Raw genomic sequence first — 20,550 nt, forward strand, 5'->3', positions numbered from 1 at the left:
TCTGCCTTGCTGCAGTTCCGCTTTACCTGCTTCGCTTTGCCCCTGGCTTGCTTCCTGCTCCGTGCTCCCGTTTGTATACTCCACTTCATCCTGGTCCTGACTATTCGTTCACCGCTCCGTTTCCTTGCAGTGTTCCGTGGGCTACTGCCCCTTCCCTTGCGTGTTCCCTGTTTGTTCTCCCATGCACTTAGACAGCGTAGGTACCACCGCCCAGTTGTACCTCGTCGCCTAGGGCGGGCCGTTGCAAGTAGGCAGGGACAGGGCGGTGGGTAGATTAGGGCTCACTTTCCCTTCACCTCCTTCCTGCCATTACAGGCACACAGAAGAAAAAGGGGGAGGTAGGGGCAGTTGCCCATGGAAACACCGTGAGCAACAGGCAGTGGTGAACGAGCCGAGACAAACCAGGAGAGTACGAAGTAGCAAATCAGAGCAGGAGAATAGTCAGTCAAGCCAGGGTTAATAAGTAACAGCCGTCAATAAGGTAAATAGCAAGAGCTAGAACTATCAGGCCAGGCTGTGATAGGTTCTCCCTCTCCTCAGCCTGCCAGCCTGAGTGGTAACAGATCGCGTCACTCTAGCAGACCTTGGAGCTGATGAAGGCTGATTAACCCCGGGCGTCGACACAGAACCTGTGTCTGGCAAATCCTTTACACATAGTCTTAGGCTGGATTCACACAAGCACATTACATCCGTAATGGACGGAACGTATTTCGGCCGCAAGTCCCGGACCAAACACACTGCAGGTAGTCGGGCTCCTAGCATCATAGTTATGTACGATGCTAGGAGTCCCTGCCTCTCCGTGGAACTACTGTCCCGTACTGAAAACATGATTACAGTACGGGACAGTTGTCCTGCAGCGAGGCAGGGACTCCTAGCATCGTACATAACTATGATGCTAGGAGCCCGGCTCCCTGCACTGTGTTCGGTCCGGGACTTGCTGTCAAAATACGTTCCGTCCATTACGGAAGTATCATGGTCGTGTGAACCCAGCCTTAGGGTTCACACGCAAAGTAAAAAATGGCTGAAAATTACAGAGCTGTTTTCAGAGAACACCGCCTTTGATTTACAGACGTTTTTGAAGTTGAAGAAATTTTTTGAGGTGTTTAGTTCTAGATGTTTTTGGAGCTGTTTTTCCATTGACACAATGAAAAACATCTCCAAAAACGGCTCAAGAAGTGACATGCTCCTTCTTTTTCCGTGCCGTTTTAATATACAATAGGCAGATGTTTGTAGGCATTGGGCTACCGATTTTTCAGTCGTATTTGAAGGCGTTTACGCCCCGAAATACGCCTGAAAACACAGCGTGTGAATATACCCTTAAAGATACGCTGTCTCAGATATATATATCTTTTTAGTTTTTTTTTAGGGGGGGTGGGCAAAACATGTCTTGTGGAACAAGGCAGTCTGATTGGACAGTCTGATTAGTGGGGGAGATACGGGGTCTGGCTTAGGCCTTTTGTTACACACTCAATGTAAAATTGTACACTAGCCCGGATCTGGCATTGATTTGTGCTTTACATTACACCCGTTACTGGCGTAAATGATAGCAAAATTGTCGCATCACACACTTTTCAAAAAAGCGCCAAAGGCAGCGTAATCTGACCAAAAACTTTCCCGCAAATTGCGACTTTTGTGACTTTTCTATGCCAGATAAGCGGCTTAGCAAGGTTAATAAATTCTCCTCTAAGGCTACAGACAGTAATACAATATTTTAATGCAAGGATGTGTAAATAATTCTTGGGGGTCTACGCTTCAACTATATAGAAATAATGTGAACACTCTTAATTGTGTACTAAGAACGTGTCGTGTGTAGTAAAACAAAGACCAATATTCCCACCATATAGTGACAGATATCAGTCCTACACAGGCTTTCTGCACACCATATACACTACCGTTCAAAAGTTTAGGGTCACTTAGAAATGTCCTTATTTTTGAAAAAAAAGCAGTTTTTTTCAATGAAGATAGCATTAAATTAATCAGAAATCCACTCTATACATTGTTAATGTGGTAAATGACTATTCTAGCTGCAAACGACTGGTTTTTAATGCAATATCTACATAGGTGTATAGAGGCCCATTTCCAGCAACCATCACTCCAGTGTTCTAATGGTACACTGTGTTTGCTAACTGTGTTAGGGCGGATTTACACGAGTGTGTGCGTTTTGCGCACGCAAAAAACTCGGAGTTTTGCATGCACAAAAGGCACTTAACAGCTTCGTGTGTCACGTACATATGGTGCGGGGCTGCGTGCTTTTCCCGCATTCGCCATCATTATGACACTCGGTTTGTGGTGCTTTTCTGTTTACATTCATTCTTTTACTGCGGTTGCGCGAATAACGCGCATCCCACGGAAGTGCTTCCGTGCGGAGCGCGTGATTTTCACACACCCATTGACTTCAATGGGTGCATGATGCACGAAAAACGCCGAAATATAGGACATGTCGTGAGTTTTACGCAGCAGACTCAGTCTGCGCAAAAATCACGGACAGTCTGCACTGCCCCATAGACTTGCATAGGTCCATGCCACACGCATGAAAAACACGCGGGTGGCCCGGATGTATTACACGTTCGTGTAAATCCGCCCTTAGAAGGCTAATTGATGATTAGAAAACACTTGATAACCCTTGTGCAATTATGTTAGCACCGCTGTAAACAGTTTTGCTGTTTAGAGGAGCTATAGAACTGACCTTCCTTTGAGCTAGTTGAGAATCTGGAGCATTACATTTGTGGGTTTGAATAAACTCTCCAAATGGCTAGAAAAAGAGAGCTTTCATGTGAAACTCGACAGTCTATTCTTGTTCTTAGAAATGAAGGCTGTTCCATGCGAGAAATTGCCAAGAAACTGAAGATTTCCTACAACGGTGTGTACTACTCCCTTCAGAGGACAGCACAAACAGGCTCTAACTAGAGTTGAAAGAGAAGTGGGAGGCCCCGCTGCACAACTGAGCAACAAGACAAGTACATTAGAGTCTCTAGTTTGATAAATAGACGCCTCACAGGTCTTCAACTGGCAGCTTCATTAAATAGTACCCGCAAAACGCCAGTGTCAACGTCTAGAGTGAAGAGGCGATTCCGGGATTCTGGCCTTCAGGGCAGAGTGGCAAAGAAAAAAACATATCTGAGACTGGCTAATAAAAGGAAAAGATTAACATGGGCAAAAGCACACAGACATTGGACAAAGGAAGATTGGAAAAAAGTGTTATGGACAGACGAATCAAAGTTCGAGATGTTTGGATCACACAGAAGAACATTTGTGAGACGCAGAACAACTGAAAAGATGCCGGAAGAGTGCCTGACACCATCTGTCAAGCATGGTGGAGGTAATGTGATGGTCTGGGGTTGCTTTGGTGCTGGAAAAGTGGGAGATTTGTACAAGGTACAAGGGATTTTGAATAAGAAATGCTATCACTCCATTTTGCAACGCCATGCCATACCCTGTGACAGCGCTTGATTGGAGCCAATTTCATCCTACAACAGGACAATGACCCAAAGCACACCTCCAAATTATGCAAGAACTATTTAGGGAAGAAGCAGGCAGCTGGTATTCTATCTGTAATGGAGTGGCCAGCGCAGTCACCAGATATCAACCCCATAGAGCTGTTGTGGGAGCAGCTTGACCGTATGGTACGAAAGAAGTGCCCATCAAGCCAATCCAACTTGTGGGAGGGGCTTCTAGAAGCATGGAGTGAAATTTCTCCCGATTACCTCAGAAAATTAATAGCTAGAATGCCAAAGGTCTGCAATGCTGTAATTGCTGCAAATGGAGCATTCTTTGATGAAGGCAAAGTTTGAAGGAGAAAATTATTATTTCAAATAAAAATCATTATTTCTAACCTTGTCAATGTCTTGATTATATTTTCTAGTCATTTTGCAACTCATTTGATAAATATAAGTGTGAGTTTTCATGGAAAACACAAAATTGTCTGTTTGACCCCAAACTTTTAAACGTTAGTGTAAGTGAATACAGTGCAGTGAAATTCAGTGACTCACAGGTGACATCTTCTCAGATTGGAGTCGTTCATGTTCTCTTTTCTTCTTCATCCGGCCCATAACGCCATGTTGACTTTCAGTCTTCTTCATCTCCAATGCCCAAGCGCAAACCACTGGATACATCATGAAAGTGTTGATGTAACCTGTATACCATGTTCACGTGACCCAATGTGCCACGTCACAGCGTATTCAAATCATGGAAGCGTTCAGTCTACATGACTACCGCCCGTCACGGTGCGCATACCTTAGATAAAAATTTCGACATATAACTAACTCTAAACCTCATAAGCTAATTTTCTTTAGCTATTATACTAGGATGTACAATTCTATATTAAAATATTATCATATTAGTCATGTGTCCTAGTATACCCACATCCAGCGATGGGTGGAATGGGTGAAACATAAAATAGTTTTCCATGAGTTTTGGACTGCGATGTGCTGCTGATCTCTCCTTTTGGGGGTAACATACAGGGAATATGGAGTTATATAAGGGACTCCCATTATCCCTGTATATACCAGCCATCATCCCCATATATAACCACAATTATCCGTGTATGTACCAGCCCACCATTATCTCGGTATAAAATCTCCATCACCCCTGTATATACCATTAGGGCGGGCACTATCAGCTTGCTGTGGCGTGCGGGCATTGTGGCTAAACAAGAAGTAAATGGGGTGGGCATTGAGGACACCGTGGACCAATAGGATGCCTGAAATGCCGGTATATGGGAGAAGTCCAGCAGAATCTGAAAATATGCCTCCTGATTGCTTAAAGGCTATGTACACCTTTGCACTGTTTTTTTTTTTTTAAATTGCCTTGTATGTATTTTGCTAAATAAATCACATTTCTAATTGGTCTACCATTTGTCTTCTGTACCTACAGTGTATTTCAGTTTATGGCCAGCTGCTGTATTCAGTTATCTCTCTAAGGCCCTGTTTACACCTGCGTTGGTGTGTTTGTTTCGTTGTTCTGCTCCGTCAGTGGTGTAGAACAAAGGAATAACGGAAGCAACGGTTCTGTCGCACAATGGACACCTCCACCTGCCGACGGAACCCAATGACTTTAGTAAGTTCCATTGGCTTTCCGTCAGGCGGGGGGCCGTGATTTTACCAGAGACAATAGTGCAGATGTGAACGAGGCCTTATCCGTCAGTCATCACCCTAATGGCAAACTGAGCAGCTCCTCCTTTGCAGGCTCATGAACAAGCATTTACTGTGGAATCTGCGCATGTGCATGGTCCTATTTACTGCATACCTCCTAACCGTCCCGGATACAGCGGGACAGTCCAGGATTCCGGGCGGTGTTATGTTGTCCCAAGCGGCCGGTGGTATATCTTGGTGTCAACTGTATCTGCGTCCTCAGGATGCAGATACAGTTAAATCCAATGCTAATGTAAGGGATCATCAGCTCCCTGCTTCTGTATTAGTACCACTCGCCAAGGAATTCCCGGGCACAGCGCTACTTTAACTGCGGAGCCCCTTGTCTCACTATCCATATATGAACATTGACGTCGGGGACTACTCTTGGAGCGGAATCCAGGAATCCACTGCCTTTGCATTGCCGATGGTCTGGCCGGGGATTCCGCTCCTAGGCGGAACCCCTGACGTCACTGTCCATATATGTACAATTACATTAAGGGCTCCCCTGAAGACGCTGCTCAGCAGTGAAACATGTCGGGGGGGGGGGGGGGGGCTAGTGCTCTTTTAAATCTAACTCAGTCGCTGTTTAGCTTTTGCACTCTATCTTACGGAGGACACAGGCTCTTTAGGCAGTCTTCAGCTGCCGTACATACGAGCCCCATTACGTCCATGAGATGTTAATACCTCTCGCATCTCTAATACCACGCTAACCGACTCAGTATATTTTTATTCTAATTCAATGTTGTACATTTACCGTTTTCTCATGGCACTTCAATTCTAAAGTTCAATATTAAAAGTTATGTTTTATTTAATGCCACTATTCAAGTAGTAGCTGGGAAATTGGGATATCTGTGCTCCAGCACATTGCATCTGTCTATTCCTCCTGGAGTGCATCCCTGGCCACAGCATGGCTGACGCTCTGGACAGGGATTCTGCTCCTATAGGGAATGCCTTACGTCACTGTCCATATATGGACCGTGACAGAAGGGGCTCCTCCTGGAGTGGAATCCCTGGGGGGGGGGGGGTGGCACCATCTACATGGGCACTGTGTGTGACACTATCTATATGGGCATTGGCGCTTTATATGTGCGCACTGGTACTAGGGGTAGCTAAGGGGGCATTAAACTGTATGGGGGCAGCTATTTGTCATTATACTGTGTGGGGGGTCCTATGTGAACATAATACTGAGTGGGCTGAACCGGGTATGTGTGGGCGGAGATTACTGAGATTAGATACTTGAAAGTTGGTAGGTATGTTCAGTGCCGCCATCAGGAATTTCACGGCCCCCTACAGCTAAATTTTCTGGGCCCCCCTACCGTGGCACCGCCCGTTAACGGTACTCCGCCCAACACCATATCACGCTCTTTGTGTGATACATAACTAATAACTTTTTATTTGGCCAAAAGATTTTGAAGCCTGCCACCACGACAAGGTAGACTCTTTTGGCAGGGCCCTACTCTACTCTAACTCATTTCAAATTTCTCAATAACCCTATATGTATCTAACACTAGTAAATTTAGCTGCCTAAGATCCTAATGTTGTGGATCTATAATATGGAGCTAATAGAATTCTAAGAGCTCATACTGTACCGCCATGTCTCAATTTGTACACTGAGGCACATGTCGTTTTTCCTTTTTCTCATTGACTGCTGTAAAATAAAATATAACGAGCTCCACTATACGTCTATCTGAGAATATTATGCCGCACATACGGCCTCTGGGTCCATTTAATGAATCCATAGGCATGTCTACAAACCCTTAGGCTGTTCAAAGGTTATTTGTATTAATTGTTCCCGTACTCTGCAAATTTTTAATAGTGCCTTTTTAAGATGTACAAAATGACATCATCTTATTTGTGGTCTGTTTATTTGTTGAATGCTTCTAAAACTTTTTACCTATTCTGGTGAACAAATGTTTTTTTTTTAGTTTAGAGTCATTCAGTTAAATCTTTTGACCAAATATGGTAATTCGATTCAATACTATAGTGCAAGTGAAACATCATTCCAAAAAATTAAGAACCACCAAACGTTAACATAAGAAAAAAAGTTTAACGGACAACATATATAACAAATATAAAATGATAAAGTGCTTCAGTCACATTAACATATAACAAACAAACAAACAAACAAACAAACAAACAAACAAACAAACAAACAAACAAACAAACAGAATAGTGCAAACGGTTTTACAGATTGAGCATAAATATAAACAATATTACTATCAATAACAAAGAAAAGCAGCAAAAGGGGGCAAACATTCTTATTTTACATTTAAACATCATTAATCATATACTTACCTATTGCGCTGTTTTAGCTGTGATAGATGAGGATTGTTTCATGCTTGGCTCAGAGCAAAAATAAGAGCAAATTTAGATTTGTAGAGCAGACAGTCTTCTAACTTTGTGATTTGCAAAATCTTGAATTCGGTCTTTATAATTGAGCTGTCTGGCAAGCCCATGTTCAATGGAAAGAATTGATAGGCTGTTTAAACGTTGCTCGCTCATTGTAGAACGCAGATAGTTCTTGATCAATGAAAGTTTGCTAAATGCCCTTTCTCCTTCCGCTACTGAAAGTGGGAGGGTGGTGAAAATCCGAAGAGCAATACACACCTCTCCAAATATTCCCTGAAGCTCTAGTTCATAGATAGAGTTTAGCAAATCTAGTGGACCCAAGTTTTCGGGGAATGTAGCGCAATACACTTTACGGAGATGTTGCAGTTCACAGAGTAAAGATGATGTGAAGTCATCAGGGTATGCAGAGATCAATTCTTCAGTGGATGTCACCAAGTCTTCTTCACTCATTGTTCTCAGTTTAAGGATTGGAGCAAATAATTTGCATACATCTTCCATTGATTTGAAGCGCTGATAAAGATCAGAAATGATTGTGTTCATTGCCACAAGGCAGACATTAGCTTTAAAATGATCTTCAGGATTTATAGCATCATGGTGCTTTGACTTCCTTTGGCGCAATTGCTGAGAATTCAGTAGCTCCTTTGGAATCTCCATACAATCAGCTACAGATTTGGCTTCAGAGAGTAGAGCAGGCCACTTTTCCCGAATAAGTTTCATTTCTTCCGAGAGGGCTTTAATGTTGGCGGCTCCAATTTCCATGGAAATAGATCTTGATTGAAGAATTTTGTTTCTCTGCTCAAAACTGGTAAGCACTTTTATCCAGAATGTTGCTAAAACTACTGACCGGAAAGATGAAAAATAGTCATGGAGATCTTGAGCGTCTGAGTGTGCATCACTTGTAAGTTTTTTGGAAGCAAGAACTTTTTCCAGAGCCTTCAGAACGCTCGGGAGTTTCTGAGCAATTGGACGCACAGCCTCTATTCTTGAACTCCACCTGGTGTCACTTAGACCATGCAAAGACCTTCCAACTTCTTCAAGCAGTGTGTTCCATCTCTCAGGGCTGCTGCTAAACAGAATGTATAGCCTGTTTACACTTCCAAAAAATGTCTTCATTTCAGGGCAGCTTGCAGCAGCGTGTACACCCACAAGGTTTAACGAATGGGCAGCACAGGGACAAAAGATAGCTGTTGGATATCTCTCCTGGATTCTGGCTCTTACACCTTTAATCCTGCCGGACATGTTTGCACCATTGTCATATCCCTGACCTCTGCAGTCTTTGAGGTCAATGGCATGTTCACTCAATCTTGAGATAATCATTTCAGCAATTTCTTCACCAGTCTTCTGGAAAAAATCAAAAAATTCCAAGAACCTTTCTTGAATATGCCAACTTCTTTTTTGAGGCTCTCTGTAAACATATCTTACAACTATAACATTCTGTTTGGTGTGTGAAATATCTGGTGTAGCATCACAAACTACAGAAAAATAAATCGCTTCTTTCCTTTCTAGTAGTACAAATATTTATAAATTCATTTTGTGTGGCCCAGGAGAGATAATGAGCTGGAAGTTTCTTTCCCTTTTCTTGACTGGCCTTGACTTTTTCTAAATGCTCGCGTAGTAAATTGTCATATCGTGACAGGATTTCCAACGTTCCAAGAAAATTGCCATTATGGATTTCTCCAATTCTTTGCATTGTTCCCCTGAATGCCATGTTGCGTGAAGCCAAATGCAGTGTCACATCCAAGAGTCTTTCTAGAAGAGCCATAAACTTATCCACTTCCTTCGCTAAACTTCTTTGCATCTCGAAGTCAACACCATGACCGCCTATGGACTTTTGGAGTGTTCTCCAACTCAAGTAGTGCTTTCTGTGCTGTGCGGAATGTTCATGCTCCGGTAATTTCTTGTACAGTCGATGCCACCTGTGCTTTGATGGATCAAAACCGTCTTTTTGACAGAGGATGCTTCCTGTTTTACCCCTGGAGTCCGTAGAAAAGGCCATACAAGTTACACAATACATTACCTGCTTGGTTGTGCTCCATCTTAGCCAATCCCGTAAATTCTTCTCCCTTCCATTTGAGGACTTGGCATATAGAAGAAAATCACTGAAACAACGGTTATCAACATCTGTAGGCAAAGACTGTGCCATCTTTTTTAATTCCTCTTCATTGAATAATCCAGAAAGAACAATCTTCTCTCTTTCTTTTTTCTGGAGAACATCTGGCCACAGAACTGGGTCTTTCCAATCAACTTCTCCTTGTAATGTCCGATAAGACTGAGTGTCCTCTTCAGGAGAAAAAACACGGGTACAGATGTTTATATTACTCTGCATGCAACAAGACGCTCCATCATTCATATTTTTCAAAACTTCTATGGGAAGATCTTCATTCTCAATATAAGAAGTTGAAGTTGAGGAGGACGGCATTACCTCTCCTTCCATCTCTGTAAAAAGACTGGAAGGCAACATTTTGTGTGAAGGAGATTCTTCTTCTATCATGATCGGATTTTCCGTGGACATGGTGTCTCTACAGCTTCTTCTGTCACTGCAAAAGTTGACATATTGCTAGAAGTAGCATTCTCTTCTTCCATAACTGACGAAATGCTTGCAGGCGCAGCCACCTGGCTGGATGATGCCATTTGCGCAAGTATTTGATGAGAAGCTTCTATGTGTAGTTCAGGTAATTCTTGGATTTCAACATCACCTCCCTGGTTGGATTGTGGCTTCTTAAAGTAGTCCAGTATCACTTTTTTCTTTATCTTTTGCTCTTCTTCACGCTCTTTTTTTTTCTTGCGTTTTTGAAAGTCAGATTTATGGTGGTACATTTTTTTTGGTCTCAATAAGTATTAACCAAGAGCAAAATATATGTATTTTTTCTAGAAAAGCAAGATTGGCGAAACACTGCTTGCTACCTCTAATAGCCCCAAAACTTATAATGAGGAGTATTGATAGAAGACAATTGAAAAAGGGGAACTTAATTTGCTATAGAGAAAATAAAATTGTTAAATGGTTCAAAAATCTTCACCAAGGAAGGAAAACCGTGTGAAATAACAATGAAACTGAACTAGTAGAACGTCTGAACAAAATGAAATATATTAACTCACAAACCTGTACTAAAGTCCTGATAAATCACTGCTAAAAAAAAAAAAAGGGTACAAGACAAATGTCAGTTCATACTACATATGTACACTACCAACAATATCAACTGTTATTTATACTAACCCACTACTATTACCAACCGACCATCTAATATGTTTGGTTGTGTCCAGAGAGGGTCAGGCATGTGGAATTTCAATGTGCCCAATCCTTTTGCTTGCAAATAGATAAGCCGTTGCCAGTAGTCTGACAGCTCCTTTCTCATATATCCTTCTTGAAAACACATGCACACTCGGCTGAGCATGCATGTGTGTGGGGAAGTCTAGAGAAACAGCTGTCGGCTGGACGATTGCTGTCTCAAGTGTAAGGCCAGCTTAAGGCTGGGTTCACACTACCTATTTTCAGACATAAACGAGGCGTATTATACCTCGTTTTACGTCTGAAAATAGGGCTACAATACGTCGGCAAACATCTGCCCATTCATTTGAATGGGTTTGCCGACGTACTGTGCCGACGACCTGTAATTTACGCGTCGTCGTTTGACAGCTGTCAAACGACGATGCGTAAATTGACTGCCTCGGCAAAGAAGTGCAGGGCACTTCTTTGCAACGTAATTTGAGCCGTTCTTCATTGAACTCAATGAAGCACAGCTCAAAATTTACGGCTGTAAGAGAAGCCTCGCAAAATGCGAGGAGGAGCATTTACGGCTGAAACGACGCAGCTGTTTTCTTCTGAAAACAGGCTGTGATTTCAGCCGTAAAAGTCAGCTAGCGTGTGCACATACCCTAAGTCTGCCGAATCCTACAGAGATGCCAGAGCTAAATGTTAAATAGTGCTGACGCTGCTGTCATGGCTCCTCCATAAGTGGAAACCACGGACAGAGCGCTGCCGACACACTTGCCGGAGATTCTATAAGAAGCCCCTGTCTAGGAGGCGACGTAACAACCACTGTAGCAGCCGCTATGGGGTCCACAGCATGAAGGGGCCCGTGCTGCCCGCTGTCACGTGCACCCCATGTCCAGTGGCCCCGCTAGCAGCCGCTATGGCTGCTACAGCGGTAGCGACGCCACATTCAATGGAATCTGCATCCTAAGGACGCAGATACTATTGAACGCTATGGCAGAGCAGGGAGGTATCTCCCCGCTCTGCCAATTACTACTCTACAGAATCCCAGGCAGAGTGCTAGTAGCGCTCTGCCCAGGACTCCGGCTCTGGAGTTGCCCCTGACATCACTGTCAATATATGGACAGTGATGCCAGAAGGAGAGAAGGAATCACAGGCAGAGTGCTAGTAGCGCTCTGCCCGGGACATCACTATCCATATATGGACAGTGATGTCAGGGGGCTTCCCCAGAGACTGAGTTCCGGAGCAGAGCCTTTACTAGCGCTGTGCTTGAGACTCTAGCTCTGCTCCGGAGAGAACTATCCATATATGGAGAGTGATGTCAGGAGCAGAGCAGTGTATTAAGCAGAGTGCTAGTAGCTTTTTGCCCGGTATTATGGCTCTGGGGTTGCCCCTGACATCACTGTATGTATATGGACAGTGACGTCATGGGCTCCTCCTGAAGCGGAATCCCCGGCCAGAGCGTCGGCTACCACTCCTAGAGGGAGCCTCAAAGGCTGTGTGGCACTACCAGGTAGGGGTACCAGAGGGGGGCTGTGTGGCACTACCGGGGAGGGGGGCTGTGTGGCACTTTACTGCCACCGTGAGTTCCCCTGCAAATGGGCCCACTAACTCTGTCGCCCAAGGGTCCACATAAACCTTGAGCAGGCCCTGGTGCTAAGATCACATATTGCCTAAGGGTATGTTCACACGGCCTATTTACGGACGTAAATCGGGCGTTTTTGCCCCGAATTACGCCCGAAAATAGCGCCTCAATAGCGCTGACAAACATCTGCCCATTGAAAGCAATGGGCAGACGTTTGTCTGTTCACACGAGGTGTATATTTACGCGCCGCTGTCAAAAGACGGCGCGTAAATAGACGCCCGCGTCAAAGAAGTGACCTGACACTTCTTTGGCCGTAATTAGAGCCGTTATTCATTGACTCCAATGAATAGCAGCGCTAATTACGGCCGTAATTGTCGCGGCGTTCAAGCGCCTGCACATGCCGGTACGGCTGAAATTACGGGGATGTTTTCAGGCTGAAACATCCCCGTAATTTCAGCCGTTACGGACCCCCGCCGTGTGAACATACCCTAAGGGTTGAAATGCTAAAAATGTAAAAAAGGGGGCTTTGTTTAAGGTTGTTACAGCAATGTTGTACTTTTGACAAAAGTAAATTTGTTATACAAGGGACAGCGAGATTATTGTAAACTGTTGGTTTTAGTCAAAAGATATTCAACTACATCTTAAAAAAATATATATATATAGATTTTATATATTCCTTTATTCTGCAAATATAATGAACATAATAATACTTAAAGGGGTTTCCCAGTCCCTAAAAATGGATGTCCTATCCTCAGGATAGGCCATCAATAGCTGATGGGTCGGGGTCCAACTACAGTGACCCCCGCTGATCAGCTCTTTTGAAGGGAGTGCAGCGCTCGTACGAGCGCTACTTGCCCTTATTTCTACTTGCTCACTGTGAATCATCGACAGAGATGTAGCGCAATTCAGAGTATTGCAGCCTTCTCACATTCACTTCAATGTGAGAAGGCTGCAATACTGTGAATCGCTGCTACAACCGGGTCGACGTTTCACAAGTAGAAATGAAGGGGAAGCAGCGCTGCACTCCCTTCAAAACAGCTGATCGGTGGGGGACTTGATAGTTGGACCCCGACCGATCAGCTATTAATGGCCTATCCGGAGGATCAGTGCACCTGTAACTATATCATACTGCCCGCAGTTAGGGCAACATTAACAGGCCGACAGGTTCAGATAAACAAAATAGCAGATACAGGGTTTGTTTCGGTACAATCCTAAACCCCGTCTATGATCAAAAATAGATACATAAGAGCAGAGGAAAAACAGGTTGTTAAAACAGTGGCATAACAATTGCGGTCAGAGGGGGTTGGGTCGACCTGGAATCTGCAAGCCCCACTTAAGGCTGGGTTCACACGACAGGGACGTGCTTACTTAGGGACATGCTTAGGGGCTCTGTCACCACATTATAAGTGCCCTGTCTCCTACATAAGGAGATGGGCGCTATAATGTAGGTCACAGCAGTGCTTTTTATTTAAAAAAACGATCTATTTTCACCACTTTATAAGCGATTTTAGATTTATGCTAATGAGTGTCTTAATGCCCAAGTGGGCGTGTTTTTACTATAGACCAAGTGGGTGTTGTACAGTGGAGTGTATGACGCTGACCAATCAGTGACCAATCAGCGTCATACACTTCTCCCCATTCATTTAGGCAGTTAATAGAGATCCTTTTAGATCTCTATGTGCTGTTTACCAAACCGAACAATGCCCCAAAATGTACCAATGGTCCTAGTGACTGATATAACAAACCAGAAAAAGAGACAGGTCACGCACGACCAGATAAATAGAAAAGTTACGTACAATCTTTATTAAAGGCAATTAGACACAAGAAATCACATAAAAACAACTATACACAATAAAATAACATAAGCCCTCGTAAAAAGATGGAATCAGAACATAAAAGCAGCGTGGCCCCCCCAGATGGTAAATTGGTCATGCGATCACCCAGAGAGCTAAAGTGCATGGATCAATCATTTAAAGCAGGTGCTAGGTATGGCACAGATAGATAACTATACTTGGGAAAGATGCAAGTGCAATCTTACACAAAATTAACATACAAATGGCAGTATACCTACACCTACACAGTACAAGGATAGCCAGGAGATCAGGACCGGGAGGGGGGGGGACCGCTGCTGGACCCGACACGCGTTTCGCTGATGCTTCGTCAGGTATCTCTATGTGCTGTCTTATACTAACATATTAACAATACTGAAGTGTTTAGACAGTGAATAGATATTTCACGGAATGTCTATTCACAATCCCTGCACTTTGTAACTCTGTCTGTGGTAGTTACAGCAGAGGAAGCGTAATCTCGTTGTAACCTGTCATCTACAGCGTAATCTCGCGAGATTACGCTTCCTCTGCTGTAACTACCACAGGAACTGTAACAAAGTGCAGGGATTCTGAATAGATTTCCTGTAGAATGTCTATTCACTGTCTAAACACTTCAGTATTGTTAATGTGTTAGTATAAGACAGCACATAAGGATCTAGCAGGATCCCTATGCGCTGCCTAAATGAATGGAGAGGAGTGCATGACGCTGATTGGTCAGCGTTATACACTCCCCTGTACAACGCCCACTTGGTCTAAAGAAAAAACACGCCCACTTGGGCATTAAGCAACTCATTAGCATAAATCTAAAATCGAAAATAAAGTGGTGAAAATAGATTGTTTTTTTAAAATAAAAAGCTCTGCTGTCACCTACATTATAGCGCCAATCTCCTTATGTAGGAGACAGGGCACTTATAATGTGGTGACAGAGCCTCTTTAAGGTGGATGAGGCTATTCCAAAGTGTGGCAAGGGGCCCAGCACAATGTAGTTACACCCCTGTGTGTAAATATTATTCTAATTCTCTATGTAACCCATTTATTCATTTTACACTTACCTTTGCAGTCTTCTCTTCTCTTCAGCAGGGGGGGCATCAAGCTCACAAGCGCTTACCACACACTGAAGCTGAGCCGCTCCCTCTGCCCTATCCAGACACAGCAGTTGGCGTCGCTGGGATTGCTCTTCAGCGCTTTGGACCTTTAGAAATAATAAAAATTATTACGTGAAAGAAAAAATAAATATTTATAAATTTTGTAAAGAGCTTCGTCATTAGTTCTACAGAGTTTTAAACTTTAGGGTTAACGCTTATGACATTGAGCGTGACGTCAAGATGTGCTAGATTGCAGCATGAGACCGCTCAGCAACGTAAATACACCCCAGCTAGACGCACACTGGAGCTGCTGCTTACTGGTTAAAAAGCAACCATTCAGTCCAAAAAAACAACTAATTAAATACTGCAAAATTATTGATAACTTACCTGCTGGCCTCACTTGTTTCTGATTCTGCTTACTCATTCCGGTCCCCGTTTTCCAGAATCCAAGATGGCTGCTACTGTCTCAGACTTGTATATAGAAAGCATTAACTGCAAATCTGAGACATGCGCCTTCTTCACTGCTCTCCAAAGGACAAGCACTGATGATGTCAGCACTGTGTTCATCTCTTCTGACACTTGTCCTGCTGGCTTCTTGACAGGGGTTCCGGCTGCAGCAACATCCTCACTGACAGCACGTCAGTGGAGGACGGAGCAAGACAGCGCCAGGGTTGGCATGAATCATCTTCTGTATTTAAAGAGGCTCTGTCACCAGATTATAAGTGCCCTATCTCCTAGATAATCTGATCGGCGCTGTAATCTAGATAACAGTGGTTTTTATTTTGAAAAACTATCATTTTTGACCAAGTTATGAACAATTTAAAATTTATGCTAATTAGTTTCTTAATAGACAACTGGGTGCTTTTTAACTTTTTACCAACTGGGCATTGTACAGAGAAGTGCATGACGCTGACCAATCAGTGACCAATCAGCGAACTAATCAGCGTCATACACTTCATCATTCTAGCCCAGCTTCTTTCACTGCACAGCGTGACCTCACGAGATCACGCTGTGCTGTGAGTAAGTCCCACAGAAACTTTACCAAAGTTGTGGCATTGTGAATAGACATTGTGTCCTGGCTGGAGGTGATGCCTATTCACTCCCAAGACACTTCGGTAAAGTTAATGTGGGAGTATGTGACAGCACAGCGTGATCTCGCGAGATCACGCTGTGCAGTGAAAGTAGCTGGGCTGGAACGATGAGAAGTGTATGACGCTGATTGGTCACTGATTGGTCAGCGTCATACACTCCTCTGTACAACGCCCAGTTGTTAAAAGCACCCAGTTGTCTATTAAGAAACTAATTAGCATAAATCTAAAATTGTTCATAACTTGGTCAAAAATGATAGTTTTTCAAAATAAAAAACAATTATCTACATTACAGCGCCGATCAGATTATGTAGAAGAGAGGGCACTTATAATGTGGTGACAGAGCCTCTTTAAGTATATCACATTGTATGCTTGTAACGGTCTTCTATGTTTTATTGTCTGTTATTTTTAAAGGTTTCCGTGTCTTGGACTACGTTGGATTGTCGTGGGATCGAATTTTTACCAATAAAATGGTCAAAGCGGGCTGTAGGGGGGGGGGGGCAGTTTATTTCAATAAAGTGTTTGTTATATTTTTTTCAATTGTGTAACAGAACTAGTAATCAATGTGTCTGACTGACACCTCTCCATTACAATCGCTAGGGCTTGGTGTCAGTCAGTGATGTGCTATGTCCACCTTTGGCTGACACTAATCCCTCCAATTAACTCAGTAGCCAACGCACCAGGGCTACTGGAATGAGGCGAGAACCATCAGGAGCAGCCCAAACAACGTAATGGGCAGCCACAGGCTGGTGTTTTTAGGATAGGAGGGGACCAATAGCCATGGACCTTCCCATCCGGATAATCAGACTGCAGCTATTTTCTCCATGTTTTTTATATATATATATATATATATATATATATATATATATATATATATATATATATATATATATAATATATGTAATGCTTTTCTTAAAAATTATTAAACAAAAATGATTAAACAAAAAAACATGTGGGGTCCTCCTATTGCTCTATTCAGCCAAGAAAAACCAACAACCGCAGTTTGAAATTCTCAGGATGGGAAGGTCCATGGCTATTGGTTCCCTCCCATCCTAAAAACACCAGCCTGTGGCCGTCCCAGGGGCCACCCAATAGTCCTCGGCTCTTCCCAGTAGCCCTGGTGCGTTGGGTACTGGGGAAAAGGGGTTGGTGTCAGCCAAAAGTGGACATAGCACACTTCTGGCTGACACCAAACCCTAGCAATTGTAATGGAGAGGTGTCAGTCAGACACCTCGATTACTAGTTCTGTTATACAGTGGAAAAATGTATAAAAAATACTTTATTGAAATAAACTGTGCCCCCCCTACAGCCCGTTTTGATCATTTTATTGGTAAAATTTCGATCCTACGACGATCTTAAATAGTACAAGATACTCAAACCTGTAAAAAAACACAGACAATAAAACATATAAGGCCATTACAAGCATACAATGTGATATACTTACATACACAAGATGATTCATGCCAACCCTGGCGCTGTCAGTGAGGATGTTGCTGCAGACGGAACCCCTTTCAAGAAGCCAGACGTGTCAGAAGAGATGGACACAGAGATTCCGACAGCAGTGAAGGAGGTGGCGGCATGTCTCAGACTGGCAGGCAACGCTTTCTATATGCAAGTCTGAGGCAGTAGCAGCCATCTTGGATCCCGGACAACTGGGACCAGAATGAGGGAACGGAGCGGCAGGCAAGAAAGTGAGGCCAGCAGGTGGGTTAACAATAATTTTACAGTATAATTGTTTTTTTTTTTGTGTTCATAAGAACGAGGGTCCCAAACCCCCAGATCCTCCTCACTGCACCCCCACAGTGAGGGGGACATTGAATTGAGCGGCGGTCAAGCGTGCACGCTTCCATTTCATTCAAAGTCTATGGGAATGACGGAAACAGCATAGTACATGCTTGACCGCCGCTCCGTACCAGCTCCGCCTGCATGGGAGTGCAAATTTTATTTTACTCAAAATGTTAGGCTGGGTTCACACCTGCGTTCAGCTTTCCGTTATTCTCCTTTGTCAGAGCAGAGCAACGGAAAAATAAGAAGCGCCTGTTCCGCTGCACAACAGACAACACCTTCCGCCAACGAAACCCACTTTAATTGACTTTAATGGGTTTTGTCGGATTTCCGTTGGTGTGTTGGTTGTTTTAACGAAAACAACAGTGCAGCATGCAGCACTACTGTATCCGTTATTCTCTGTCAGATCTGCAACGGAGCTTCCTACGCAGCTGTGAACAAAGCCTCAGGCTGGGTTCACACGAGCATGTTACGTCCGTAAAGGACGGAACGTATTTTGGCCGCAAGTCTCGGACCGAACACACTGCAGGGAGCCGGGCTCCTAGCATCATAGTTATGTACGACGCTAGGAGTCCCTGCCTCTCCGTGGAACTACTGTCCGGTACTGAAAACATGATTACAGTACGGGACATTTGTCCCGCAGCGAGGCAGGGACTCCTAGCGTCGTACATAACTATGTTGCTAGGAGCCCGGCTCCCTGCAGTGTGGTCGGTCCAGGACTTGCAGCTGAAATATGTTCCGACCTTTACGGACCGAACATGCTCATGTGAATCCAGCCTCACACAAAAGTTTTGTATTTTTTTAAAGGGAATGTGTCGCTAGAATTATTATTTTTTTTTTAGTTAAATAGTTAGTGTATTAAACATTGTTCTAATTTTTTTAATTTTTTCATGAGTCAGGAAATATTATAAATTAGATTCTAATTTATAACATTTCCCAGCGCTGGTCACTAGATGGAGCAATTCCCAAAATTGCAGCATTGGCATGTGGTAAAGCAACCACATTGCTTTATGCTGCAAAATTTGAGAATACACACTCGCTCTAGTGAGCTCACATAATCCCCCCTCCTTTATCCTGGCTAGTGCCAGGAGAAAGGAGGGGATTGAACGGTCAAACCTCCTACACTGTGTCACCATATTTTTTTTTAGCTAATACACAGTGTAGTAGGCTTAGATAAAGTAGTAATCACACACTAAAACACGTACATACACAGACCTAACTTACCTGCACCTGCCGCCGCCGCTCCCTCCGGTCCGTCCGCTCCGTCTGCTCCCTCTAAGTGCACAAGTCCAGAAGCCGCGACCGGAAGTAGTAATCTTACTGTCCGGCCGCGGCTTCCGGTCCACAAGAAAATGGCGCCGGATGTCACTCGGCCGAAGACCTTCAATTTGGACTGTGTGGGAGCGGCGCATGCGGCGTTCCCAAGGCGTACAGCATAGTGGATGGAACGGGTCCCGTTCGCATTCACTATGGGGCTGTATGTGCCGTATTCCATGTCTGTATGTGTCGTTAATCGACACATACAGAGATGGAAAAAAAAATGGCAATCCCCATGGACAAGAAAAAGTGCAAAAATAAAAAAAAGTAAAACACAAACACACAAATAAATAACAATTTTTTTAATAAAACACTAAAAGCAAATTGATATAAAAAAAATAAAAATTCACAACACTCGTCCTTTAAGCTGGTTCACAAAAAAATATAATTACAAATTCTACTGGACCAACTGCCTATTTAGAGACCGGCAGCAGCTCCAGGAGCGACATCATAAGGGACACACTAGGCAGATATGCTGAGTAAAACTACACAGCTTATCCGCCCCGGTAGCCGCAGGGAATTCCGCCAGCAAAACCGCACCAAATAGTGGCGCAGGTTTCGTGAGGCGTGTCCGCTGCGGGAATCCTACAGGGAAAAAAAAGTTTAGACTTGCCCCGGCCGTAGTTTAGGTGACGCATCTCTCTCTTCTGAACGTAGCCCCGCCTCCTGGGATGACGCTGTAGACCATGTGACCGCTGCAGCAGTCACATGGGATGAAACGTCATGACAGGAGGCCGAGCTGCGCTAAGAATAGAGGATCGCGTCACCAGGACTACGGCCGGGGCAAGTCTAAACTTTTTTATCAATTTAAAAAAATACCTTTTTTTTTTTCTCATTCGTGATTTTTGCGGCAGAACCGCAGCATTTCCGCAACAGAGGAGCGGCGATTCCACAGAATACATTGACATGCTGCAGCTTAAAAAGCCACACTGCAAGTCAATTTTTTTTGCAGCGTGTGGATGAGATTTGTTCAAATCCCATCCACTCGGCTGCGACTGTAATACGCTGCGTATTTTCTGCAATGAAATGTGTTACATAAAATCTGCAGTGTTCATGCCTAGTGTGTTCCTAACCTAACAATAAGGCCCAGTTCACAGAGTTTTTGGGCCTTGATATTGACTCGGACACTGCGTCAGAATCAGCACCAAAAAACTCCAAAAACCGCCTCCCAT

The sequence above is a fragment of the Rhinoderma darwinii genome (genome assembly GCF_050947455.1).
Source record: "Rhinoderma darwinii isolate aRhiDar2 chromosome 11 unlocalized genomic scaffold, aRhiDar2.hap1 SUPER_11_unloc_7, whole genome shotgun sequence".
In the NCBI taxonomy this organism is placed as follows: Eukaryota; Metazoa; Chordata; class Amphibia; order Anura; family Rhinodermatidae; genus Rhinoderma; species Rhinoderma darwinii.